We start from the raw sequence: 10,463 nt of genomic DNA on the forward strand, positions 1-10,463 counted from the left end.
GGCCCCAGCCAGTTTAGGGTCCATCCAATTCGCCTACACCCAAGATAGAAATCTGAATTCCATGGGGCTGGGAATGTGGCTTAGTGGTAGAGCGCTTGCCCAGCATGCGTGAAGCCCTGGGTTCCATTCCTTAGAACTACATACACAGAAAAAAATGGAAGAGGCGCTGTGACTCAAGTGGTAGAGTGCTAGACTTGAGCAAAAGAAGCTCAGGGACAGTGCTCAGGCCCTGAGTTCAAGCCCCAGGCAAAAAGAAAAGAAAAGAAAAATCTGAATTCCGGTTAAGCCAAGACTGATTGACCTTTCCAGGAAAACTTCTCAGCATTCTGAGAGTTTTTACTTTCCAGTCTCACAGCTTGACTAGTTGGGCTCTCACAACACTCTGTGTGTGTTTGTGTGTGTGTGTGTGTGTGTGTGTAATTATCACAATGAAACCTCATTCCTTGTACTACTAATATAAGCTGATAGGAATAATGGCAATAATAAGTGGGAAGAATTCAAGCTCCACTTACAAACTGGAACACTGGCTGAATAGTTATCTGCTGAATTTCAATACGAGGAATCGCAGGGTAAGAGTTCTGGCTTTTTCTGTAGAAAAGCAGTTATGAGGTTAGGATTGGCTCTACCCTAACAGGGGTTCTGGGAAAGAAACCCTGAGGTTCATCAGTCATTTATTTTTTCTGTCTTGTTCTCCATTGTGCCTGAGAATTTGGGTTGCTCCTTACTGGGGCAACTTACCATTCCAACCCTCAGTTTCTTTATCTGTAACACAGGCTTTATCATGAGGCTCAATGTGTATGGAATAGCTTTAACTATTGTATGTGCACATAAGCATATGCTGTTGTTAATATACTGCTCCCTCTCACTGAGTGTTCTACAGCATTTGTAGACAGGCTGTTCTGGGTGTTTTGTTTTGTTTAGGAACTCTCTCAGGTCTTATAGTTATTGCTTCAGCCAGTGTGTGCATGCATAAGTTAAATACAATGTTCTATACTGAGGATACTGATTTTAAAAAGTAAAATGAAATGAAATGAAATGAAAGTGGAAAAAAGGCTGGAGCCATGTTACTTTCTTCTTGTGAGCCAAAGGGCACAAACTTTCCCTTTCATTTCCTCCTGATCTAAATTCTTCTCGGCAGTATTTGAGAGTTCTAGCTTTGTATACCTTTGCCAAATCCTTAGCCACTCGGGCTACAACTCTAAGGGAAGGAGGATGAAGAGTACACAAAATGTGGGCAAAATGGAATCAGAGTTTCTGTTGGCCTTCAATACAAGATTCTCTACAAAGATATATTGTGAATGCTATCTCATGCTCTTAATCCTGAGCAGTAAGCTTCACCTTTTAGATTTGAGGAAACAATTCTCAAGAAGGCTAAGAAACTTGTTTTTTTTTGAAGTTATCTTTCCCCTAAATGTCTCCTACCTAACCCCCCTCCCCGCAAAAAAAAAAAAAAAAAGGAAAGATGCAGCTGGTAGATCCTATTATCTGGAACCAAAACTATACTGAGCCCCCTGAAGACAGGACTGACTGATAGTGTTAATTTTCAAGCACACAAAGAGATTTTTCTGTAGACCTAGTTAGATAGATAAACACTCAATTATAGCATCAACTGGGAATCAAACAGGTGTCAATTTATATGCTTTATTTGATTTTTTCTCAACTTATTTAGAAAGCATTTTCTTTTTTTAATTTAATTTTATTGTCAAGGTGATACACAGAGGGGTAACAGTTGCATACATAAGGCAGTGAGTAGATTTCTTGTCAAACATGGTACCCCCCTGAAAACTTGTTTTTTGGTGTGCTTTTTTTTGCCAGTCCTGGGGCTTGAACTCAGGGCCTGGCTTCCTTTTGCTCAAGTCTAGCACTCTGCCACTTGAGCCATAGTGCTACTTCTGGCTTTTTCTGTTTATGTGGTATTGAGGAATCAAACTCAGGGCTTCATGAATGCTAAGCAAGCACTGTACCGCTAAGGCACATTCCCAGCCCCAAACTTTTAAAACTATAGAAAAAAATAGCAAAAATGTAAGCCATGCACTGGTGAGCTTATGGTTGTAATTCTAGCTTTTTAGGAGGCTGAGATCTGAGGGTTGTAGTTTGAAACCAGCCAGGGCAGAAAGTCCAGCAAGAAGCTAAAGGTGAAGGTGTGGTTCAAGTGATAGAATACCAGTTTGAGTGACACAAAGCAAAAAAAAAAAAAAAAAAAAAAAAAGGCAAAGCACTGAATTCAAGCCCCAGCCAGTATCAGTACACACACACACACAAAAAAAAAGGGGGGGGGGTAATGCAAGCCTAGTGCCAGCAGCTCATACTACATAGGAGGATGAGAGGAGGAAGATCATAGGTTGAGTCCAGGCTGGGGAAATAACTATGTCCCACCAGAATTACTACTATTAACAATATCAAGGTTAGAGCACTAGCCATAGCATGTGTGCATTCTCATAGGAGAATGACAAGACTATGTTCAGAAAGATACAAAAGGGACATACACTACTAGTAAAAAGAAAAGAAAAGAAAAAGCAGTATTGGGCTGGGAATGTGGCTTTGTGGTAGAGTGCTTGCCTAGCATACACGAAGCCCTGGGTTCGATTCCTCAGCACCACATATATATTAAAAAAAGCCGGAAGCGGCGCTGTGGCTCAAGTGGTAGAGTGCTAGCCTTGAGCAAAAAGAAGCCAGGGACAGTGCTCAGGCTCTGAGTTTAAGGCCCAGGACTGGCAACAAAAATAAAACCAAACAAACAAACAACAACAACAAAAACAGAAGGACAGATGTTTTTCTGGCTTTGAGGTGACAACATATGAAGATATCAACTGTTTGACACACTAAATTAGATGTCAAGATAAAGGGTTAGGGGCACTATCATTCCAAAATTTCCAACATCTTTACTATTACCTAATATGCAGTTACCATTCAAATTTCCCTCAACTGTCCTGGGGCTTGAACTCAGGGTTTGGGTACTGTCTCTGCACCTCTTCATGCTCAAAGCTAGCACACTACCACTTGAGCCACAGCACCACTTCTGGCTTTTTCTGTTTATGTGGTACTGTGGAATCTAAACCGGGCTTCATGCATGCTAGGCAAGCACTACCACCAAGCCACATTCCCAAACCTACACTAATCTTGAGAAAGCCTTTACAGTTGGAATTCCTATGGAGAAGAACTACAAATAAGTGATCTATCTGAAGGTCATATAAAATCCTCTGTAATTGGAAGCATTTGTTCTTATTTGGAGACAAGCCACATTTGTACCACAGCCAAGCAAATAATAAGATGATTCCCTAAAATTGTTGCAACATTGTGATGTTTTATTTGTTACCTTATATTTTCCTCTGATGCAACAAAATAAGAAAAACAAAAACAGGGTAAAAATTCCTCATCAAGTTAAATATAATCCTGTGAGATAAAAGTGAGAGAGGTGATACTTTTAAGCATTACTTTACTATAGAATAATAACTATTGTCAAAAACTCACCCAACTTTATTCTATTAAAAAATCCAAAAGTCTGAGACCCAATGACTTGGGGAACTCTATACAATTAGAATCAAGGAAGTAGAACCCAAAAGAAACCAGAACTGAAATATTTTTGAACTTCCCTAAAAGTTATCTACAAAATATCATAAAGATCACAGGTCTCAGGAATAGATTTGTGGATTTTTTTTTGTCTGACATTAGCATTATTGCTAATTACCTCTTCCCATTGTCCTAGTACTTCCTGCTTTGCAATGGATCCTTAGACAATTCCATTAGTTTAGTGAGTTCAACACGAATTGAGAGTCTCTATTTGTGTGAGGCACTGTTAGCTGCCTGGGATCACAGCCACCCATGAAAGCTGTTTTTGCCTTCATGTCTCGGCTCACAAGTCTCCTGACTCTTTTTTTATTTGTTTGTTTTTTTGTGTTTTTTTTTGTTTTGTTTTGTTTTGCCAATCCTGGGGCTTGAACTCAGGGCCTGAGCACTGTCCCTGGCTTCTTTCTGTTGAAGGCTAGTACTCTACCACTGGAGCCACAGCACCACTTCTGGCTTTTTTTTTTTTTTTAATATACGTGATGCTGAGGAATCGAACCCAGGGCTCCAAGTATACAAGGCACGCACTGGGCCACTAGGCCATAGTCCCAGCCCCTTCCTGACACTTTGGACATCCCCATCACCTAAGTATAAAGTTCTTCCATGGGGCTAGGCTCCAGTTACTGCTCCAGTTATAGCTCTGCATACATGGTTGTTTATGTTTGTCTTCCTCGCTTCAGAAAATTCCCAAAAGCCAATATGCCTAAAGAAGTGTTGCATAGTTATTCATGATCACAGGGAAAGCAATGATAGAGCCAAATCTAACCCTCTCGTCAGCTTGTTTCTCCTCTCTATGACATTTCTTGATGTGTAACAAAGTATTCCAAAGAAAACTAACAATCAGAAGGTCTTGGTGACCGCTTTTGAATTTGCCTGTCCCATCACTCAACAGCAGGTAGACCTGCCATGCCTGAAGGAGTGCTGCTGCTAAGCAAAGCCATTCAACCACCACAGAGAAGAAGAGAAACAAGGGGACAGTTTGGGCATCTGAACTCTTTAGCAATCAACAGAATACACTAAGTGAGGGAGAAAGGTATTCTTCCCACTACTCCCAGGAGCAGAGTAAGGGGAAAAAAGAATTAAATGATGCGGAAACTATTCGAAGAGGAATTATTCTTTGGGAATTGTGAGAACATTTCATATAAAGCATTTAAAACCTTGCTAACCCACTGGCAAGTTCTTCACAGGTGCCCATCAAAAGGAAAAGTGACATGAGCTCAACTAAAACATCTAGTTGTTCTCGTGCTGCTGAGGCCAGATTATGTCTGTCACACAAATTGCACACTGGGCTGAGAGACAGACTCCTTGCTGCTTATACTGCCAAACACAGACTCCAAGGCAAAGCAAAAACAAAACCTCTTCAAAGAGCACTGAGTCAGAGAGACATGGTGGTGTGCACATGCAAGTACAGCAAGGTAGAGGCAGAAGAATGGCACGCTCAAGGCTACACAGCAAGATCCTGTCTCCAAAAGATGCGCGCGCACGCACGGACTCCCAATAAACATTCACACAGCCTCCATCCCCGGGGTTCAAAAGTGAGGGAAGGGAGACTGGCGGGGTTAGTAGCCAGAGGATGGAAAGAGACTTAGAAAAGGGAGATGTGATATGCTAGTAATGGGGAGATCCTAAAAGAAGAAACATGTAAACTGTAAGTGAAGAGACAGGGAAAGAAACAGAATTTCAAGAGATGTGGGTGGTGAGGTAGGGCAAGAAAGGAAGGTATAAAGCAGAAGTCGAGAGGATCTAGAAGAGTGGAAAGTAATCAAAACAGAGATGTAGCAAGAGGCAAGGGCCCACAGTTGGTCTTTTCCCAAATCCAAAAGCTGCTCTTTGCACCCCAATAAATCACTCAACCCCAAAGCCCTTACAGGGGAACCACCCTTTGTATTCGGTAAAAGCCCCAATTAACAAAGTTTCACCCAGCTGTAACGCTGAAGACCTAAACATCTGAACTCAAAACCAACCCCATCGATTCTACAGCAGCTGAGGCCGCTGGTAAAGACTTTCTCCCAAAGCCTGACTCAGCTAAGGAAAAGAGTGGTTTTTTTTTTTTTTTTGGTGTTTTTTTTTTTTTTTAGCATTTTAAAGTTAAGCAAATACTCTGGCATTTTCCCCTCCTTTTGACATTCCAAGAGGGGGTGTGGTTGACCCCAGATCTATTCATTTCCAAGGTTGTAGATCTCCCAGGGAAGACGGGGCCCATCTGTTCTGGATTGGGTCAGCTGTTTATCTCAAAGTAACATAGTTGCTGCACTGGTCATCCCCGTGACTTGTATTCAAAAGGACAGCCAGCATCACACAAGCCAAAATGTTTTGTGCCCTATTAAAAATGTCAGTACGTTATTTATTTATTTATTTTAAAAGACGCATTACGATGCTCCTTGGTTTCCTAGGCCAGGCGGGATCACTCTTTTTTTTTTTTTTCCTGGGTACCCTTTTCAATGATGGCCCGGGAAAGGTTGATAACCCTGGTAACTTTCCCTTCCCCCCCCCACCCCGGGGTGTGTTCCAAGGAACCCAGGTCCCCTGATCCATCCTGTGTGCAAACCGTTACATCCGTGAGGGGGAACCCGGGGGGGGGGGGGGGAACCATCGTCGGCGGCCACTGCAATTCACAACGCTTCACCCAAGCACCGATCTGTGGGCGGCCCCCTCCCCCCCCACCACCACCCCCCCTCACCTTGGCAAACAATCCTGAATCCCCGCAGTCCGAAAACGCGAACTGAAAAGGATGCTTCCAGCAGCCGCAGCCGCCTAGGAGATCCTTCTCTCCCGGACACGTGGGATGTTTCTGACCGGGGGAGGACGGGGGGGGGGGGGAGGACGGGACACCCAGGGCTTCATCAAAGGACACTGTCACCTCCAATTAGCAGAAAAGGCCAGACACACGACACGCGCGCACACGCGCGCGCCATAAACACCTGCGAAACTTGAGCTGCTCACAGGGCGCCGTGCTCATCTTGGAGAAAATAAACCAGCCCGTGCGCGTCCACGCCGCGCCACGCCACGCCACGCCACGCCACGCGGGACTGTTTGGAAGGAGCGCGACCCCATTAAATCCCCGTCTCCCTTTCTTCCCCCCCGCCCCCCGACGCCCGCGCGCCACCCCCCCCCCTCGCTTCCCACGGCGACCTCCGCTCCCGGGCCGTGGACCGCAGGCGTCGTCCCCTTCGTCGTCCCCCCCACCCACCCACCCCCCACAGACGGTCAGACGGACGGACGCGCGCCCCCTGCTCCCTTCCCACCCTCCCCGGCCCAGCCCCCTCCAGATCAATATAACAAATACGTTCTAAAAGGCGGCAGGGAGTCGCGATGAGGGGGACCCCGGCGAGCGCCCCGTCCGCGGGCGGGTCGTTCCTCGCAGTGACCCACACGGCACCGGAGGAGCCTGCGGGGACCCCCCCAACACACACTCCATCACCGTCCCTCCCTCCCTCCCCACCCCACCCCCCGGGCTCCCCGTGTCCTGCAAAGAAAGCCCGGCGGGAGAAGTCGTCGGCGCGCGGGGCACTCGGCGGAGCCCCGAGGATGGAGGGAGGGAGGGAGGGAGGGAGGGATGCCTCGCACTCACCTGGTTCGGGATGCGTCTCCCCGCCCCGGGCATGCACCGTAAACGACGTGGGGGAACCGAGCCGCGCGCGCCAGGGAAGGTGCCGCGGGGGGCGCCCCGAGTCCACGGCTGGCAGCCCGCTGGCCCGGCCCCCCGGGTTGGCGGCTGCGACTCCGAGCTCAGCTTGGAGCGAGCGAGCGAGCGAGCGGCAAGCGCCGGCCCCACAGCAGCAGCGGCAGCGGCGGCGGCAGCGGCAGCAGCAGGGGAGGGGAAGGGGAGGAGGAGGAGGAGGGGGGCGGATTAACCGTAGCACAATGAATGCAGTGGGGTTTTGCAATGACATCATCCCTCGGCTCCAGCGGCCCCAATAACCATGCTCGAGGGACGTGCATTCTGGGAAGCGTAGTCCTTTCCCATCCGGGAAGGGAGGAAAGGGAGCAGCCCCAAGCCACCACCGAACTACAATTCCCAAGATGCACCGCGGCCGGGCGCGCCCGGCGCCCCGGGCCAAGCCGCGGAGCGCTAGGCCGCCATGTTAGGAGCTCCGGGAGCACGCCTCGCGGAGCTGGCGGAGGTTTTTTTTTTTTCAGGGGTCCGAGGAACGGAACGAGGGTGCGGTGGGGACGGTGAGGTGGAGGACGAGGCAGCCGGAGAGAACTCTGGGCACCCGCGTGGGGCCGGGTGGCGGTATCGCGGGAGACTGACGCCGGCCGGGTGGTTCCGAGTGGAGGTGGCGTCCGGCGGGCCTGGGCCTCCGTGAGGGTCCCGCGCGGGGGGGAGGGAGGCGCGCAGGGTCCCCTCGCCCCACCGGGCCTGGCGGCGGGAATCCTCGCCTCGCTGCGACTGGGTGGTCTCGGCTGAGGGGCGCCTGGAGCTGCGGGGGGGGGGGGGGGGGTTTGCGGACGCGGCCTGGGGCCCCGCCAATGGGACGGACGCGGAGCGGCCGCCGACACGCTCGCCGCCCGCCCACCGGGGAAAGCCAGCCCCGGGATCCCCGGAAGGAGCTGCGGTTCGCGATAGGACCGGCGGCCCCGGTTCTCGGGTACCCCTAAAGACTTAAACGAGCGGGATCGCCTCGATTCTGAGATGACTCGCGTTCGCCGAGAGGGATGATGCACCATAATGGGCTCCTTGGTGGCATCCCCGCGCGTGCGCTTTACGACCCGTATCATCCAAACGGGCCTCGTTACCCTCCTCCCCGTCACCGGTTAATGGTAGAAATGTGTACCTAAGGGTTTCGTTTGGGGGTACTCTGTAGAGTACGATTACTCCTAAGAAGAGCTTTCAAGTCATTCCGTCCAGTGTTTCAGACCAGTTTCTCGTTCCCAGTTGTTTGACTAAATCGGCGCCCGTGTGTTCTTTTTCAGATTCTGGCCACACTGTGGATAGATGAGAAATTCCATTTCCTCCCGAGGGTGCCCAGCGGGTTAGAAACGACGCTATCTATATGTGGGTTTTTGTGTTTTGTGTTTTTTTTTTTTTTAATGTTGTCCCTCCCGCCTTCTGCACCTTATTCTTAAAAATTAACTGGTATCTTTGAGCCGGTAAAAGTGGTTCACTATATATCTCTGTTCGAAGTTACAACTAAGAGATTCTCTTCTCCAAGGACAGCCAGGCAGACTGATTTAAAAATGAGGTGGATGTCACCTGTCGCTTGTTTCTGGGAGCACACCACAAGATGAATGACTGTATTTAGTCCGTAGGGAAAAGGGAAAGGTGGCATGTGTCGGTGTCTTTTGCCTACGAGTTCAGCGTTTGAAAGGCTCATAGAAATATTTTCATTATTCGGAAACACTTTTGCATGTAACATTGGTAAGTATTGAGAAAGGGGACAATGTGTATAATATTTTCTAATGTTTTTTTATCTTTAATTATAGAGATGTTCCAAGCTAACAAATAGTATCCATTTTATATTTCTTTAAGCAATGACCATTTTGACGTGTGGAAGGTAAATGTAGCTAGGGAAAAAGTTAACAGATTGCCCAGAAATCTTACATGTAAAAAATGAGACCTCTGTAATGTAATGTTTTCTATAATTTAGCGTGTGTTTAATAACAGGTTTTTTAGTCTTACATCCCTTTTAGCAATACTATAATACATGGGACATTATTTAATACATGTTTATTTTTATGCTTTCAGGTGTATGTGTGTGTGAGAGAGAGTGTGTGTGTGAGTGTGTGTGTGTGTGTGTGAGAGAGAGAGAGAGAGAGATGCAGAGCCTGGGCCTTGAACTCTGGACCTGGGTACTGTCTCAGTTATTTTTAGCACTCTACCCTCAAGCCTTTTGCTTGTTAATTTTAGATAAGAGTCTAGAGACTTTTCTGCCTGGTGTTGGTATGAACCACATCCCTCAGATCTCAGCCTCCTGAGTAGCTAAGATTAGAGATGTGAGCCCCTGCTACCCAGCATTCAGTTACTTTTTTTTAAGTCATAATCCTCCTAACTAGATTTCCTTTGTAGCTGTGTTTACACTACCTTTCTGTGTACTGTTGGGATAAAATCTCTTTTAAGTTTTTGCCCAAACTGACCTTGAACCTTTATCCTCCCAATCTCCACCTTTAAGAGTAGCTGGGATTACAGGTGTGAGATTGGCTTATTTTGTGCATACTCTTAATTTTTAGAAAACTATCCTGTACTCTTTACAAATTAGTATTTGCAAAGTTGATGATGCCCACTTCTGAAATAAACCTGTGTTGCAGGAGAAATACTGGTTAGGGAAATACTTTTTTTGTTTTTCAGTATGGAGGATCAATCATAGATCCTTAGGAAGAGTGGGCTTCTCTGTACCACCAAACCACATTCCCAAGTCCTAAGAAAATATTTCTAAAATGCAATTAGAAATGCCTTAGAAAAAGCAAGATTATTTTTTAAATATAGTAGAAAGTTGATTTGTACTACAGTCATAGGTAGCTTACTAAAGTATAGTCAATTGCTGTTGCAGTAAGAATTTTCCACAAGGATAAGTGTCAGGACTGCCTATAAAGGTTAAGAATTATGTAATTGTTTCCCACAGATCAATTGAACTATCAGTACTATGTATTTTTTAAAGCTATATGTGCATCTTCAGAGGATGAGTGAGTCATCTCCCTCTTATATTTGTTTTTATTAATGTGTAGTGCAAGTAGTAAAAAAGGTTTGACCAAAGATTCTAGATTTATTGTTAATTTTACCCATTGAACTCTAACAATGTTTAGAGGAATTCCCTTGGTCATCAATTTTAGACATGACATAGGGAGCAGGGTTGGTTGAAGGTAGGGAAAAGAAATCACCTTAAAGAGTTCCTATATCCTGAATTACCTGGATATTTCTGAGGGAAGTCTAATAAGAGGGACTCAATAAGAGTTCAGTG

General features: G+C 46.7%; 1 protein-coding gene across 1 annotated transcript in view; it reads right to left on the reverse strand.

Moving 5' to 3' along the window:
* Rab30 (RAB30, member RAS oncogene family) overlaps positions 1–7,238 on the reverse strand; it is a 76,693-nt gene extending 69,455 nt beyond the window's left edge. The window contains exon 1 of the mRNA XM_048359895.1: positions 7,136–7,238. The gene's annotated coding sequence lies outside the window, so the exon portion shown is untranslated. The remainder of the gene's footprint in view (positions 1–7,135) is intronic.
* Positions 7,239–10,463: the final 3,225 nt, after the last annotated feature.

Source organism: Perognathus longimembris, chromosome 13 (assembly GCF_023159225.1).
Source record: "Perognathus longimembris pacificus isolate PPM17 chromosome 13, ASM2315922v1, whole genome shotgun sequence".
Classification (NCBI taxonomy): Eukaryota; Metazoa; Chordata; class Mammalia; order Rodentia; family Heteromyidae; genus Perognathus; species Perognathus longimembris.